Here is an 18,710-nt window from a genome sequence, read left to right on the forward strand (position 1 = left end):
TATTTGACCCAACAATGTGGTTGGAGATGGGAGGTTAAGGAGTGAAAGCTTCAAGACTATGTCCAACCAGAGTTGGCAACCCTACTACACTGACTCACTACTCTGCTCCTGTTAAAACAGAATTTCACGACTGGGTGATCACGCTGGTGCAATGAACAGAAACTGGATCTAATGCGAGAGAAACTATTAGTAAAAATCTTGGGGGCATTGGGCTCGCATTAGCTGGAATTGGCTTTCTCGTTCTCTGGGCTAGTGAGGTGAAAGTTCAACCAGGGTTCCTCCTCCTGATCATCATCCAGTGGTTATTTGTCGGCAGCTATCTTCATTCGAAAAAAAAATCAAGGGGATTTTTTGTTGCCTTGGCTAACACTTCACTCTAAACCAACACCATCCAGTCATTCATTTCAAGTTATTGTTTGTGGGAGCTTGCTGTGCACGTGCTGGTGACTATGTTTGCCTAAGTAACAGTAGCTATGCTCCAACAGTAACTCGCTCACTTTGAAGCCCTCTGAAGTGTCTTGAGGACGTGACGGGGTGCTGCAGAAATGCAGGGTCCTTCCTTTGCGCTGAGTGGGGCTCCATGAAAAAGCAGACCCCAGTCCTCCAGTGCAGAACACTTCCTCGAGCCCAATGTAACAGCAGGAGAGCAGCACACCGCTCTCTCCCAAAGAGATTCACACATCTGAAACCAGACATGAAGCATTGGGAGAGGATGACTCATCACCCAAACAGCACTGCTGTAAAACTACCACCTCAATAAGTTCTGTTTTATTTATCCATCTCTATCTATTGCAAAATAACATCAAGTATTAATTGAAAATCTCTCGTCAGTCATGAAAATATATATTAATATTCTGTTCAGCCAAGTGTAGCGTCCTTAATGATATCTCTCTCAAGCTCTCTGCATCTTGCACAGCTTTTACAGTGACAAGCCGGGTATGAGAAATGGTATTAATATCTGGTAAGCCAAATGTAACTGCATTTAAAAGCATCTCTTATTTGCTCACTGTCTTGCTCCTTGCAATGTGGCTGATGGACTCCCATCTTGCACTTTAAATCAGTGTACTCTTTGACCCTGAGCTCAGCTTCCAATCCCAGAGCCTCTCCATCACCAACACCACCTGCTTCCACCTCCTCAGTCCATCCGCTACCGAAATGTCACATCTTGTACTCTATCACCTCCAGACTTGACCGTTCCAATGCTCAACTGGTCAGTCTCCCATCTTCCACCCTCCCTAAACTTCAGCTCATCCTAAGGTCCGCTTCCTTTGTCACATCCCACACAAAAGTCCCACTCACCACCCATCACTCCTGTAATCGCTGATCTACATTGGCTCCCAGTCCCCCAATGCCTCATCCTTGTGTTCAAGTCCCTTCCTAGCCTTGCTCTACCCATTCTCCTTCTACAGCCCTGTGCTCTGTGCTGCTCAGACTATGTCCTCTTGTACATCCTGAAATACCTTTGCCCATTTTCTCAGTATTTATCCTGTCAAGCCCCTTAAGAATTTTATGTTTCAGTGAGATTACCTCTCATTCTTCTAAACTCCAGGGAATATAGGCCTAGTGTAAAGGCCTGCTTGGGTCCGCAAATGAGATCCGACCCGAACCGGACAGAACCCCATCCGACCCCAAACCCGACCCGGCCCGAGTTCTTCCATTTTTCCCGCGCCCGACCCGACCCGACCATCAGTTAACTTACCTTCTGTTTTTCACTTCATTCTTTACCTGCATAAGCTTAAATAACTCTAACAAAACAACCTTTAAAGTCCAAAAAGTAAATTAACATTAAAGTCACTTATCTGAGGTGGTGATAGAGCATGTCCGATCCGGCCCGACCCGACCTGACCCGAGCCCGAATGCCGGACTCAGAAGTGTGACCACGACCCGACCCGCACCCGACACATGTCATCGGGTCCCGTCAGGTTCGGGTCGGGTAGCAGTCCTTCAGCCTAGTGTACTCAATATCTTCTCACAGGACAATCCCCTCATCCCAGGAACCAGTCGAGTGGACTCACCAAAGCCCTACATAATTGCTGCAAGATTTCATTACTTTTGTACTCCAACCCTCTTGCAATAAAGGCTAACAGACCATTTGCCTTCCTAATGACTTACTGTACATCCATGTTAACGTTCTGTTATTCATGCACAAGGACACCCAAATCAGTCTGAATAACAACATTTGCTAGTCTCTTCCAATCAAAGTGGATAATTTCATTGCTCAAAATCCAGAGATTGAGGGTTCACATTTGGTTCGACCCCTCTGTTTCTGACCTGTAATGGCTCAAACGGCTTTAAACAGCCTCAGGTGAAAAGAAAAAAAAATACGGAACTCAAAAAGAAAAAGTACCTCTTTCAGTACCATGGTAACGCTTAGGGGACATTGTTAAAAGAAACAAGAAAGACTTGCATTTATATACCAACTTACACAACCTCAGACCATCTCAAAGTGCTTCACAGCCAATTAAATACTTTTGAAGTATTTTAAAGAGACAGAAACAAGTTATCACTTTACTGCAGATGCTAAATAACATTATCGGGAAGCTGCAGAGAAAGTTCAATATTTATTCTGCATTGACTTGTTAATATTAATATTTAATGGTCTGCTGTATTAGGCTATGCCAAGATACTGAATGAGAGGGTTACAAATGAATATATTCTCTTCTCTCTGAACAGCTGGGGAGGGGTTAGCGAGGTGTTGAGGAGGGGGGAATGAGGGTTGGGGGTGGGGGAGACAATTATCAGATGTATTGGTTCAATTTTCTCTGAGAACCTTGGGAGGTAGCCTGTTAATTCTAGCTCAGCAGTGTTGGACTCGATTGAGGTAGTCATGGTTCAAAGCAATGTATGCAGTGCCAGGAAGCTGCAAATGTGGAATTGTGTACTTGTGGGCACAATGGTTCCTGAATGGTTCCTGAAAGGTCTGCAAGTGCAGACTGTAATCAATACTGTTTTGATGGTTCTTGAACTAGGGAAAATATCTCGAGTTCACAGAGCAATTGTTCTGAACAATGATAGTCACACATTGGGTTTGATTGATTAAGCACCAATGTGATATTTAGAATCTGGCACCATTGGGTTTGACCAAAGTGACAATTAAATTAAAGCAGAAGTGAAGTATGTGGGACCCACGATACATTATTAAGGCATCCAGTTCACCAGCGACGAACATCGAGAGCAGCTTTGTGTCTGTTTTGCCAGATTCGCTCTACAACCGTCAGAGATCTCTGCGCTCCTCCAGGTCTGACTTCTTGACCATCCCTGATTTTCATCGCTCCACCATTGGCGGCCGTGCCTTCAGCTGCCTGCCCTAAGCTCTGGAATTCCGCCCCCCCCCCAAATCTATCTCTCTCCTCCTTTAAGTCACTTTTTAAAACTTACCTCTTTGGCCAAGCTTTTGGCCGCCTGTCCTAAATACTCCTCATGTTGTTTGGAATCAAATGTTGTTTTCTAATGCTCCTGTGAAGAACTTTGGGGTATTTTACTAGTTAAAGGCGATATATAAATGCAAGTTGTTGTTGTATGTTGTGTGGAATGGTGGATGCCCTGTCCTGCTGCTAGAAGGGAGCACACGGGTGGGGTGATGAGTGGAAGGACATTCAGCCCATCAAGCCCATTCCTTGCAAAGGGCCAAACAGAGACTCCCTTACAATGAAAATTACCCAGCCTGTTTAATCTAGCAAGTTAAATAAACTTTTGTAAAGTTTCTCCCTGTAATGTTAATTCAAGTCAAACTCCATGCTGCCTGTTGTGGAGGTGGTGGCGTGGTAGTGTCACTGGGCTAGTGGTCCAGAGGCCCAGGCTAGTGCTCTGGGGACATGGGTTCGAATCCCACCACGGCAGTTGGTGAAATTTGAATTGAATTAATAAATTTGGAATTAAAAAGCTAGTCTAATGGTGACCATGAAACCATTGTCGACTGTTGTAAAACCCCATCTGGTTCACTAATGTCCTTTAGGGAAGGAAATCTGCCATCCTTACCTGGTCTGGCCTACATGTGACTCCAGACCCACAGCAATGTGGTTGACTCTTAATTGCCCTCTGAAATGGCCCAGTAAGCCACTCAGTTCAAGGGCAGTTAGGGATGGGTAATAAATGCTGGCATATCCAGCGACACACACATCCCACAAATGAATTTTAAAAAAACTTGCATCCTGCATTATTCATTCTCCATCCCATTGCCTTCTCTAACGTGACATTTCTAAGGTCCCCGAGATGCACTTTACAGAAAAAATCTTGTGCATTGATGGAGTTGATTGACAGTTCTGGGTTCCTAATTGACAGCTGTTGACTCCACTGATTTCAAAATACGCCCTGTTACAGACACCTCTTTCTCTTCCCCAGCCCCACTTCCATCCTGTTTATTTTTACTCATTTGCAAAGAATTAATATGAAATGCTGCTTCGAAATCAGAGCGTTTCACTTACAGGTATCTCTTTCATTACTTTTTTTACTATTGTGATTGGCAACTGTCCCTCAACGTAATAAATTTGATATTGTTTTAGCATTGAGGAGGAATAGGCAGGGCTGAGGGTCCCTTTGCTTTTTCTCCCGTAATCTTATTGTTTTCTCATACAACTAATTATTACCAGCCACCTGCGATCGCACTGTGAGATCCTCCAACTTCTTTCAATTTTATTTATTAATGTGTTTCTGCGTCATTGAGACCCCAGAGGACTCGCTGTCTCAGCCTAATTAAACAACCAGACTTGTGTGTTGTTTCTGGAGGTTCTGCTAAATTATGTACCTGTGAATTATTTTAGCCTCTTTGTCACATACACTGGGTGATGCCAGCTCAGATTTCAAAAGGTTAAACAACTGTTAAAGAAGGTAGAGGATTTCCTGGCTGGGCCTCCTACCTTCCACTAAGGTTTTAACTCATTCACAACCCTGCTGCCCATATCTTAACTTGCACTAAATCCCATTTACCCATCACCCCTGTGTTCTCTGACCGACTGTTCTCAGTCTGGCAACATTTCAATTTTTAAAATCCCATCCTTGTCTTCAAATGGCCTCACCCCTCCCTGTCTTGGTAACTTCCTCCAGCCCCACAACCCTCCGAGATATCAGTGCTCCTCCAATTCTGCCCTCTTGCTCATCCCCAGTTTCTTTCCCTCCACCACTGTTAGATGTGCCTTCAGCTGCCAAGGCCCTAAGCTCTGGAATTTCCTCCCTAAACCTCTCCAACTCTCTGCGTCTCTCTTCTCCTTTAAGATGCTCCTTAAAACCTATCTCCGTGACCACAGCCTGTCCTAATGTCTCCTTGTGGGCTCAGCGTCAAGTTTTTGATGACGCTCCTGTGAAATGCCTTGGAATGTTTTTGCGAAATTATTTATGTAACATTTCTTTCCTCCAATCCTTTCGCTTTCGCTTCTTGAAAGCGTGTCTCAGTAGGTAGCCTCCTGACCTCAACTCTTGCAGGACTTGACACAGAAACTATGCAGACCTATTGATTGCAGTGCTGAGGGAATGCTGTACTGTCAGAGTTGCCATCTTTCCGATGAACCAAGGCCCTCCCGGGTGAACGTAAAAGATCCCATGGGAGGGGAGTTATCTCTCAACCAACATCACTAAAACAGATTTATCTGGGTCATTGTCACATTGCTGTTTGTGGGATCTTGCTGTGCGCAAATTGGCTGTTGCTTTTCCTACATTACAATAGTGACATCACCTCCAAAATGTACTTCGTTGGCTGCAAAGCAAGGTGGAGTGTCCTGTGATTGTGAAAGGCGTGATAGATTGGAGAAGCTGGGGTTGTTCTTAAAGAGAAGGTTGAGAGGAGATTTCTTCGAGGTGTTTGAGATTATGAGGGGTCTGGACAGAGGCGATAGAGAGAAACAGTTCCTGTTGGCGGAAGGGTTGAGAACCAGAGGACACCGATTTAAGGTGAAAGGCAAAAGAAACAAAGGCAGCATGAGGAAAAACATTTTTACGCAGCGAGTGGTTAGGATGTGGAAAATGCACTGTCGGAGAGTGTGGTGGAGACAGTTTCAATCGAGGCTTCCACAAGGGAATTGGATAATTAACTGAAGAGAAAACATTTACAGGGCCAAGGGGAAAGGGCGGGGAGGGGGACTGAGTGAGTTGCTCTTCCAGAGAGCAGGCATGGACACGTCAGGCCGAATGGCCTCCTGCTGTGCTGTAACCATTCTATGATTCTATTTTTCTGTAGAAATGCATCTTATTAATAAATTGCTGTAGGTGACACTAACAAAGTTACAAAGTATGTACAGCACAGAAACTGGTCCATGCCAGTGTTTATGTTCCACACGAGTCTCCTCTCACCCCCTCTTCATCTCATCCTATCAACATATCCTTCTGTTCCTTTCTCCCTCATGTGTTTATCTTAAATCTATCTACACTATTTGTCTCAACTACTCCGTGTTGAAAGTTCCACATTCTCACCGCTCTCTGGGTAAAGAAGTTCCTCCTGAATTCCCTATTGGATTGGTTAATGGACATCATATATTTATGGCCCCTAGTTCTGGTCTTGCCCACAAGTGGAAACATCTTCTCTATGTCTACACTATCAAATCCTTTCATAAGCTTGCAGATCTTTATCAGGTTACCTCAGTCTTCTCTTTTCTCTGTTCAATCTTTCCTGAAAGCTATCATCTCTCAGTTCTGATAATATCCTAGTGAATCTTTGTACTTTCTCCAGTGTTTCTGTATCCTGTTTATAATGTGGAAACCAGACCAAAACTGAATGCATAAATTTTCCCCCACTCCCCACCCCAGCCAAGCCAATCACTGTCAACTTGGCACTCTCACCTCTTGAATCAGAGGGATGTGGGTTCAGTTTCCACTCCAGGACTTGATATAATCAAGACTAACAGCCCAGTACAGTACTGAGACCGTGCTGCTTTCACTGAGGCCCTGTCTTCCTGTTGTGACAGGACTTGAAGACGTGCAGTTAGTTCAGTGTACATTAAAGAAACTATTGTAAAGTGACGTCCTTTGACATGATTCTGAGAAATGTCATGAGGTGCAAATATTAACAAATTCCTTCCTGCTCCCCTTTTCCCAGAAGGGAGAGATATGTGCGCAACTGTCTGTGAGTAAATCAAGTGAGAATGAAGGCAATACATAAATGCATAAAAAAACACAGGTAGAAGAGATTAACAGGCTAATGTGTTCAGGTCACTACACTGACGAACAAGCAATTACCATACAGACAAGGCTTGAAAGTATTCAGTGCTTGAATATGAAATTCCAATTAGGCGCAGTAAGCTATGGTGTTTGAACCTCGATCCACTTAGAACACTATCCATACTCTGTAACAGCATAAAATAGGATCAATTGCACTATTGAATAAATGTCGAATGTTATCATAACCACAAGAGAACTAACCTAGGCTGGAGATGATCTCATTCTTCTCTGAAGGTATGCTGTTCAAATTTGAGGTCAAGTGTAGTCTTCCCTCTAAACTACATGTAATGATAGGGACTCAGTATCTTCTACTTGATGTGTTTTACTTCTGAAGCTGCACAGAAATAAAACATAGAAATTAGCAGAAAAAAGGCCAGTCAATAATGGAAGCATTGTGAAAACAACCTTGTTCACAAGCTGTAGCAGAAGTTATCGATGTGTTGAAAGCTTCTGGTCTATTAGATCATCTTTCTCTTAGCTTTAGCCACCAATGCCTTTCCCTGTGTCTCTCTCACATACATTCTATCGCTTTTCCTGTTTCTCAAAAACTCCTCTCTCTCACATAAGTGAATAGGTTTAGAGTGAGTTAAAATCTCACCATTTTCTGTATCTCTCTCTCACTCACACACACACACACAAACTTCTCTCTCTCACATACACACACAATCTTTATCTCTCTCCTCTTACAAATTTTCTCATACACGCAAACTCCTCTCTCACTCTTTCACTCTCTCTCTCGCATGCTCTCTCACTCCCTCTTTCTTTCCCTGCAGGGTGGGGGGGGGTGGGGGGGCGCGGTGAGAAATTCAACTGGCATTGAAAATGGGCACGTTAGCTGATATGTCCGCTTAAGAATGTCAGCAAGGGGCACGTACCCGGTTGGCGTGTGTGCCGCACTTCCCTACGATTGGTCAGGTGCGAGTGCTGCTCCTGCTGTTTGTTGGTAGCTCGCCGATTGGGGAGGGAGACCAGGAAATGGGGTGTAAGCAACACCACTTAAAGGCAGCTTGCACCTCTTAAAGGGGTGGTGCACTTTTCCTTAACTGAAGCAGTGCAAACAGAAGGCAGGTCAAGTGAAGCTAGACAACCCCTCCCCCACCCCCATGCCCCCGCCCCCGATGGTTCTCAGGCACTGGTGGGGAGGTTCTGGTAGGAGTTGAGCATGGGGAAGCGTTGATGGAGTGTCACTGCTTTTTCCTAAAATGTCTATTTCATAAAATCATAAGGCTTTTGACAGAGTAGATAGGGAGAAACTGGTTCCACTGGCAGAACGGTCAGTAACCAGAGGACAAAGATCTAAGATAATTGGCAAAAGAACCTGGGAGAGATGAGGAGAATTGTTTTTTTGTGCAGCGAGTTGTTATGATCTGGAATGCGCTGCCTGACAGGGCAGTGGAAGTAGATTCAATAGTAACTTTCAGAAGGGAATTGGATAAATATTTTAAAGGGAGAAATTTGCTGGGATATGGGGAAAGAGCAGGGGAGTTGACCAATTACATAGCTTTCAAATATTTGGCACAGAGACGACGGGCTGAATGGCCTCCTTCTGTGCCACAAGATTCAATGATTTATATAAGACCCCGAGTTGCACACTAAACAGGCCCACCACCTGAAACAGGCATGCACTTTGGATACCAGGAGGTAGGTAGATCCCCCCTTTCAAATTGGAGGCTGTGCAAGGGTTAATTGGGTGATGAGGTTCCTGGCACCATTCTGAGGCCTTTAGAACCAGGAGAAGCCAGTGAAAATTTGACACTCGTGTCTCGAATTCTGGCTGACGTACTCTTCTGCACTTACTGACTGCTAGCACATAGGGCCTGATTTCAACTCTCTGTAAACAGATGGGTTTTGAGCCAGTTAAAATCTCAGTAGCCTGCTGTGAGTCCAAATTTACAGAGTGTGGGGGGGGGGGGGGGGGGGGGTGGCGCGGGAATCAACTGCTCTAATCCCAAGAGCCCACCCTCTGTGCGGTTGAGAAGGCAAAACTTGGAAAATGACGGAGACAGTAGGGAAACGATGTCGCGGGTGAGGGCTGGAGATTGTGGGCTCCCTGAATTTAGATCATATCACCACAAGTGCCATCACCTAGCTGCATCGGAGATGACATTAATCTCCAGAATGTTTCAGCCAGGCTTTCTAGTAAGGGGATCATAAATAATGCATGTTATATTAGATGTCATGGCTGGGTAGGTCTGCACTGAGGGAAAACTGTTTGCTGTATTTGAGTAATGAATTCCTGGTAAGTGGAATTTGCCAGCAAGCGAATAAGCAGGACATTCTCCTTGTCAGGAACAGAGAGTAATTAAACAGGTCGGCAAAGATACTTGGTAGCAAACAGCTACGTGCGAAGCAGCATTTGTACAAGATAATAACTGCTGTCACGGACTCTTGAGATTTTGATAGTCCTGTCAGACATATTTGCACGAAGCAGACAGAATGAAATTCAACTCCCTTTGGTACAGTCCAACCAGAAAGAAAAGAGGCAGATAGAAACTGGGCCAATCTAAACAATCTCTACAGGACTTCAAAGTTCCAACAGCAACCAAAATAAAAGACCCAGTCATTCCCGGAGAACTAATTCCAAACATTTATGTTTTAATATCGGGCAATTTGCACAAAACCGTTTCCTTCAAAAATTGAGTGCGCCCAATCTGTCGTGCAGGGGGAATAGGAATGTTTTCCTAAATTACTGTCACTGAAGATTGGCATCAGATACATCCAGCGCCAGACTTGCTGCAAAATGAACACTGGTGTCTTCTCGGCTTCTCACTTGAGATACTAGGAAGGCAATTAAGGAAGGATTATTTGTAGATTATTAGTGTAGCCTGCAAACGTCATTAAGTGCAGAGAGGAACACTCCATAATTGATGCGAGAGATAAAACGTGTAGCACATAAACACCGGCATGGAGCAGTTGGGCAGAATGGCCTGTATCTAAACTGAAAAATCATGGGAGCCTTTAAAAGAAAATTGTTTCTTTTGCACATTTTCTTTAAACACTTTTGTTTATTAGCTATTAAAATGTTAGCGATGGGAGAGAAAAAGGCTGTTTGACTGACAGTCAAGATTTGTCCAATCAGGCACTGAAGAGTCTGCAAGCGTTTCAATTGGCCATGGGAAGGTGGGCGCCATGGGGACGGACATGTTGGGCAACCAATGGTGGGTGTGTTGGGGGCAGGGCCGTTGGGGCAGGAGGTCATGTGATAATGCCTCCAGGGATATGTCCAACCAGAATTGGTCATAGCACACAAAACGCCCTCAAATTTGGCACAGAGTTGGCAATCTTAGTCGGGTAAGAGTTGGTTGTAGGAAAGTCAGGGGCAGGGCTGCTTTGCTGCAGCCAAGCCCTGGGAGCATGCCTCTGTATGGCTGTCCGACACCATCACAATAATACATATAAATTCCATTTTGAAAACGCCACAGCATTTCCGTTTTCCGCACAGGAACTCTGCTTCCAGGTGCTCTGTGTGCGATCACCCAATTGTTAATTAATGCTGAGTTATGACTGGCTAACGGGCTACTTGATAAATAAACCACTTTGCATCCGCCTCATTCACCAGTAATATGCTCCCTGCTAGAAGATTCACGGAACAGCATTGATAGCGGAGATTAGCAAAAGCCCAAATGCTCAGAACCAATTTTCTGGATGGGTGCAGGGAGACGAGGATATAGCTGAAGGACTTTTATTTACATACTGCCTTACTGTGGCTCTCAGGAGAGCCTCAGTGCTTAGCAAAGAAGTCATTCTTATTGGCATTGATCCCAAAAATCGTTTATCTATTTTTAGTGATCTTGGTGAAGAAATGGTTAGGTGGGCAGAAAATCAGCAAGGGGAATTTATCCAGAGCAGTGTGAGGTATTGCATTTGGGGAGGGCAAACTAGGCAAGTGAATAAATGATAGGATACTGAGAGGTGAAGAGGAACAGAGAAATCTTGCAGTGCATGTCCACAGATCACTGAAGGTAACTGGACAGGTGTAAAGGTCGTTAAGAAGGCATACGGGATACCTTCCTTTACTGGCTGAGGATGAAGAGTATAAGAGTAGGGAGGTTATGCTAGAACTGTATAAAATACTAGTTACGTCTCAGTAAGTGTACTGCGTATAGTTCTACTCACCACATTATAGGAAATATGTGATCACATTAGTAGGGTACAGAGGAGATTGCCAGGAATGGAGAATTTTAGTTATGAAGAATAATTGGATAGGCTGATGTTGTTTTCTTTGGAACAGAGGGAGAATTAATTAAGATGTACAAAATTTTGAAGGGCCTAGATAGAGTGGATAGGAAGGCCCATTCCCCTTAGCAGGGATAATCAAAACAAGAAACGCTGGAACCACTCAGCAGGTCTGGTACATCTGTGGAAAGAGAAGCAGGGAGGTCAATAACCAGGGGGCATAGATTTAATGCAATTGGTCGAAGGATTAGAGTAGAGTTGAGGAGAATTTCTTTCACCCAGAGGGTGGTGGGAGTCTGGAACTCACTGCCTGAAAAGGTGGTAGAGGCAGAAACCCTCAACACATTTAAAAAACACTTGGATATGCATTTGAGGGGCTGTAACCTACAGGGCTACAGGTCAAGAGCTGGAAAATGGGATTAGGCTGGATAGCTCTTTTACGGTGAGCACAGACACGACGGGCTGAACGGCCTGCTTGGTGCCATAAATTTCTATGTTCTATGACTGTACAACATGAATATTTGCATTTTGAAGCCAAACTAACATACTGAGGAACAGCTCATTGTAATTTTAAAAAATGAGAATTTCGATGAGGCTGTGCAATATGCTGCACTGGAGTCTATCCCTGGATGAAATTATGGAATTGATTTAATTGGAAGGAAGCTTGTATGGTCCTCACGTTCTATACAATGGAAAGAATTGGAAAATGACCGAGACCATGAATACCTGTTCAACGAGAGGGAGAGAGAGAGACTTGCACCATTCACAAATTCAGGACATCCCAAAGTGCTTTAGAGCCAAATGAAGTGCTTTTGAAGTGTAATCACTGTTGCAACGTAGGAAGAGTGGAAGCGATGGTCTATTGTATTGAACAACTGAATCACACGGTGGGAACTCAGTTTAACATCTCATCTGAAGGACGTTTCCTCTGACATTGCAGCACTCTTCAGTGCGGGCTGGTATCCAATATTTTACACCACCTAGATTATGCACTCAAGTTATAGAGTGAGGTTTGAATCTAATGTGACAAGTCAAAGAGCTGCCATTTTAGAATCATAAATCACTATTTTTACGATTTACATACGCGGAATTTTTGGAGGATAGCATTGTGGCAAGGTTAATACCTCTCCTATATGCTCTGAAAGCTGTTTTGCCGCATCGAAGTTATCTGCGTCTTCTTAACATATTAACACATTAAGTCGCTTCAGAAAGGACAATCGGAAACTGGCAAGGTGAACGGATTGAGAAGTATCAGAGACAATAATATCTTAGATCGGAATGTTTTCATTTCAGATATCCTTCTCACGAACCTCCTCACCCTTCCGACCCGCACAGGTCAGAGGTTACCTAGTTGCCTCTGGTAATCCTACTTTCAGACTATTCATGAGAGAAGCTGCGAATCATTTTTACCCTTTTTTTTTCTAACTGGAAGTACTTGGTATCTTCCCACTGAAACACGAATCAAGGATTTGTTTCTAAGCTTTTAATTGAACTAGCTCAACAGCTTTTTTGTAAAAAAAATTTCCAGATTTCCTCTACCCTATCATTTCCTTGTACCTCGCTCACCCTTCTTGAATAATTGAGTGATAATAATCATAGAATCATGATACAACATAGAAGGAGGCCATTCAGCCCATTGTGCCTATGCTGGCTCTTTGAAAGAGTTATCCAATTAGTCCCTGTAGTGTACAATGGTTCAATTAATCTGTGTTTCATTGCATTAGTTTGTTCACTGATCAGTGCTCACTGTGCTTAATTGCTTAAACCTGGAATTGAAGAAACTGAAACTAGATGCTGGAAGGTTGTAGTAAATACAAGAGTGTTCTGAAAAGACATTGTACTGAAATCTTGTAAGTGCTGAGATATTTTAAAGTACTGTAAATAAACTAGTTGTTGATTTAGAACTACTGTCATCTCTGCATTGCTCTGGGATAAATCAGATATATAAAATATCCAGCAAACCAACAAATACATAACAGCCCCACTCCCTCTGCTCTTTCCCCATAGCCCTGCAATTTTTTTTCCCCCTTCAAATATTTATCCAATTCCGTTTTGAAAGTTACTATTCAATCTGCTTCCATTGCCCTTTCAGGCAGTGCGTTCCAACACCTTGCTGAGTAAATATTTTTTCCTTATGGCCCCTCAGTTTCTTTTGCCAATTACTTTAAATCTGTCCTCTGGTTACTGACCCTTCTACCACTGAAAACAGTTTCCCCTTATTTACTCAATTGAAACCCTTTAGGATTTTGAACACTTCTATTAAATCTCCCCTTAATCTTGTTTACTCGAAGGGGAACAGACCCAGTTTCTCTAGTCTCTCCATGATTTTCACCACTGGTACCATTCTAGTAAATTTCCTTTGCACCTTCTCTAAGACTGTAACATCCTTCCTAAAGAGTGGTGCCTAGAATTGGCCACAATATTCCTAACCAGTGTTTTATAAAGGTTCAGCATAACTTCCTTAGTCAATCAAAGACATGCAGCTTGGAAAATGACAAGACCCCTGGACCGCTATAAAGTCTTGATGCCATAGATTACAATGTGTCCAATGGTCATCAGTTAATTTTTGTCTTCTGCCATATTAGTATCTGAAAGTGTGTTTCATTGCTCCTGGGCTTACAAGTAAACCAGCCCATGAATTGGCTTTCATTCACTTGCTCCTGACATTCTAAAATTTACCTTAGGAGTCTGAGGCTCAAAGCCAGGTGATCAGAAGAGAAGATTAACCCATCAATGCTGGATGCCAAAGCCTCGCGAATAGCTAACCATTTCAAACCAACCATTTCAACACAACTGAGCGGCAGACCAAAATGAGCCCAAAATTCAATCCTCTCCTGCTTCATAACCTCAGCTTGGATGGCAACAGGTTGGTGCAACTGGTCACAGTGCCCATAGGCTACAACAGCAAATTGCATTTATATAGCACCTTTAAAATAGCAAAACATCCCAAGGTGCTTCACAGGAAGCATCGTCAACCAAAATCTGACACCGCATAAGGAGCTATTAGGACAGGTAACCAGAAGCTTGGCCAAAGAGGTTGGTTTTAGTGTGCGACTTAAGGAGGAGAGAGAGGCAGAGAGGTTTAGGGAGAGAATTCCAGAGCTGGGGGCCTCGGCTGCTGATGCACGGCCGCCAATGGTGGAGCGATTAAAAGCAGGGATGCACAAAAGCTGGGAATTGGAGGAGCACAGAGATCTTGGAGGATTGTAGATCTGGAGGACGTTACAGAGATAGAGAGGAGCGAGGCCATGGAGGGATTTGAAAACAACGATGAGAATTGTAAAATTGAGATCTTGCTCAACTGGGGGCCAATGTAGGTCAGTGAGCACAGGGGTGAATGGAACTAGGGTAAGGTGATCAGGCACAGGTGCTATCTGGTGACCTCGGCATCAGTCCATTCAGACTTCATATGAGGACACGATTGGGCTTCTGTGATGGAATAGCATTCTGGCCTAGACATGCGGAAATGAAATGGCCAATTGAATGAGGTATCAGAGGGATCTTGGTGTCAGAATGCCAGCAAGACTTTAGAAGAAGAGATGGAGAGGAAAGTGACAAGAAGGAAGGGAACATGTTTGCTATTGATCCACTACCAGCAGAGTGTACACTGATACAATCATCTCATGGTTTAAACAAACCTTGGCTGAATGCACATGTGAAACCTTTCAAAGGAGTGTTGAGGCAGAACCAACTTGCTCCACATCCTTCCATTGTTTGTCACTGAGCGAATGTGTGTACACAGATGACATTACAGAATTTAAATTGTCATTTAATTAGAACATAAAATCTAATCGTGTTCTCCAAGGCCTGCCTGCCTTTATTTGAGAATTGTGCAAAGATCCTTCCAGCTGTTAGGAGTGGGAGTTTTATTCCGCAATCGTGACTCAATTCACAAGCAAGAATGTTTATTGCTATCTGACTTAGAGAAGAGTCACAGCCAGGCACATTCAGAATTCCACTGACAGAGACAAACGTCAAGGACCCTCCTCCACTTCTGTGGAAGGGGTTGGAGGGAGTGAAAGAGGCACAAGATCAGGGCCTGAGCTAAGGCTAAGAAATTTTGGGTCTTGGTTTAATGTCTCATCCAAAAGTTGGACCTTCCACAGTCCAGCACTCCCTCAGTACTGCCCCCTGACAGTGCAGCACTCCCTCAGCACGGCCCCTCCGACAGTGCAGCACTCCCTCAGTACTGCTGTCGGGAGTGTTAGCCTAGATTTAGTCTCAAGTCTCTCGAGTGGGTCTTGAACCCACAACCTTCTGACTCAGGCAACATATGGAGCTGCAGCTGACACTGAAACCTGTCTGAGAGTCCTTTTTATTTATTCATTTCATGGGATGTGGGTATTGCTGACAAGGTCAGCATATGTTGCCCATCCCTAATTGCCTTTGAGGAGGTGGTGATGAGCTGCCTTTTTGAACCACTGCAGTCCATCTGATGCGGTTATATCCACAGTGCTGTTAGGAAGGGAGTTCCAGGATTTTGACCCAGCGACAGTGAAGGAACGGCGATATAGTTCCAAGTCAGGATGGTGTCTGGCTTGGACGGGAACTTGCAGGTGCTGGTGTTCCCATGCATTTGCTGCCCTTGTCCTTCTAGGTGAAAGAGGTTGTGGGTTTGGAAGGTGCTGTCGAAGGAGCCTTGGTAAGTTGCTGCAGTGCATCTTCCAGATGGCACACACCGCTGCCACCGCGCACTGGTGGTGGAGGAAGTGAATGTTGAAAGTGGTGGATGGGGTGCCAATCAAGCGAGCTGCTTTGTCCTGGATGGTGTGAATCTTCCTGAGTGTTATTGGAGCTGCACTCATTCAGGCAAGTGGAGAGTATTCCATCACACTTCTGACTTATGCCTTGTAAATGGTGGACAGGCATTGGGGAGTCGGGAGGTGAGTTACTCGCCACAGAATTCCCAGCCTCTGACCTGCTCTTGTAGACACAGTATTTATATGACCAGTCCAGTTCAGTTCAGTTTCTAGTCAATGGTAACTCCCAAAATGTTGACAGTGAGGGATTCAGCAATGGTAATGCTATTGAACATCGGGGGAGACGGTTAGATTCTCTCTTGTTTGAGATGGTCATTACCTGGCACTTGTGTGGCATGAATGTTACTTGCCATTTATCAGCCCAAGCCTGAATGTTGTCCAGATCTTGCTGCATATGGACATGGACTGCTTCAGTATCTGAGGAGTTGCAAATGGTGCTGAATATTGTACAATCATCAGCGGACATCTCCACTTCTGACCTTATGATTGAAGGAAGGTCATTGATGAAACAGCCGAAGATGGTTGGGCCTAGGACACTACCCTGAGGAACTCCTGCAGCGATGTCCTGGGGCTGAGATGATTGACCTTCAACTTCCTTTGTGCTGGGTATGACTACAAACAGTGGAGAGTTTTCCCCCTGATTCCCATTGACTTCAATTTGGCTAGGTCTGCTTGGGAAATCAGACAGGATATGTACTCCTGCTAGCTATTCCGTGACTTTCTTGCTAGAAAGCGTAAAGACCTCAAGTGGGGAACAGGATAAGAAATTGCAGTGATGCACTCCATGTAGATAATCCTACCAACACTCACTGTTTGGTCTCACAAATGAAATTGGATGAAGGCATCCTGACTTGCAAAGGAGAAGTGGTGGGCGTGAAGGGTTGGTATGTTTAAGTCACTTTGTTTACTGTTGGTTAGTCTTAACAAGTTACATATTTATACATCATCCCTCCATCGCTCTTCATCCCTCTCCCCTCTTCAGGCCTTCTTCCATCATTGTGTTGTATCTTCACATCTGGTGACCTCTCCTGCCCCTCCCACAAATGGTCATCTTTCTTATGCATAAAGATTGGGAGCAGGAACGGTCTGAGATTCACTTCTGTAACCTGGGGTAGCCCCAGTGCAGCAGTTGCACTGAGGCCCCAGCTATCAGCTCGCTCACCAAAGATTAGCAATCAAACCCACGGCCTTCCTATTCCACATGCACTTAGCCAAGTAAGCCCACTGATGACTGGTAGAAGAAAGACTTGCATCTTTAGAACAGGTCAGAGCACTTTGCAGCACCAACATTAATTCATCAGCTCAGCACATTCAACATAACTGAAAGGGTCGCAGAGAGAAGATACAGTTTAGCAGACCCCCATCTTCTTCAAGCAAGTTGTCAACAAATATAACTGCCAACTGAATGAAATGAAGAAAAGAGCTTGAATTTATATAGCACCTTTTACAACCCCAGGACATCTTAAAGTGCTTTACAGTCACTGTTGTAATGTAGAAGCGCAGCAGCCAATTTGCATACAGCAAGATCCCACAAACAACAATATGATAATGACTAGATAATCTGTTTTGGTGTCGTTGGTTGAGAAATCCAGGATTCCCCTGCTGTTCTTCTCAATAGTGGCCGTACGATCTTTTAAATCCACCTGAGAGGGCGGACAGGGCCTCAGTTTAATGTCTCATCTGAAAGACAGCACCCTCGACAGTGCAGCACTCTGAGAGTCAGCCCAGACTATGGACTTAAGTTTCTGGAGTGGGACTTGAATCCCTGACCTAAAACGTTCTATTAGCAGTAGCAATCTTGTTGGCATTCACTATCCAAACACAAAGGGGACCCACCTGATGATGGACTCCAGAACTACTGCCTCCTGAGATATTGTACCCCAAATAAGTTAATTCCTTGGGGAAAGTAAAGGGAAGGGAGCTGGTTTAGACAGGTTTGTGGGGATGTGGGAAGGTGAGGGGGGTTGCTGGTAACAGAGATTCAAAATGTGCGGAAAATAAGGAAAGTAACTCAGTGTAACCAAACTCCCTTCTCCAAAGCAATCCCTTTGCATGGCAAGTCTTGTACATTTCAATTGCTGGCTCCCATAATGGGACTTCCAACAGCCAAAAATAATTCCAGTGCTCCAATAAATTTTCTCAGTAAGTGAATTAAATTACTTTCCTGTTTAAGTGCAATGACTGTCCAGCCAAAGTGAAAATCTCAGGACTTATCCTCCGATTTTTACAACTTGATGGGGAACACATCACACGGATCAACACTAACTAGTGACCCAACCCTACCCCTACCCCTGCCCCTCCACCCCCTCAGGGACTTAAAGTCATAGAAGCTTACGGCTCAGAGGGAGGCCATTCAGCCTGTCGTGCCTGTGCTGGCTCTTTGGAACAGCTGTGGGATTGTAGTCCCACAACTTATTGTCAACTCACACTGAGCAAAATTTTTGTGGACACTTTTAGAAAGTACTTTATTTACAGCAGTTGGTTAAGTTCACAATTGCAACCTTACGAGCATAAAAAATAAGAGCAGGAGTAGAGCAGCCTGCTCCGCCACTCAATAATTATGGCTGACCTTTGACCTCAACTCAACCTTCCTGCCCGATCCCCAGATCCCTTTATTTCCTCAGATGT

Source organism: Heterodontus francisci, chromosome 43 (assembly GCF_036365525.1).
Source record: "Heterodontus francisci isolate sHetFra1 chromosome 43, sHetFra1.hap1, whole genome shotgun sequence".
Lineage (NCBI taxonomy): Eukaryota > Metazoa > Chordata > Chondrichthyes > Heterodontiformes > Heterodontidae > Heterodontus > Heterodontus francisci.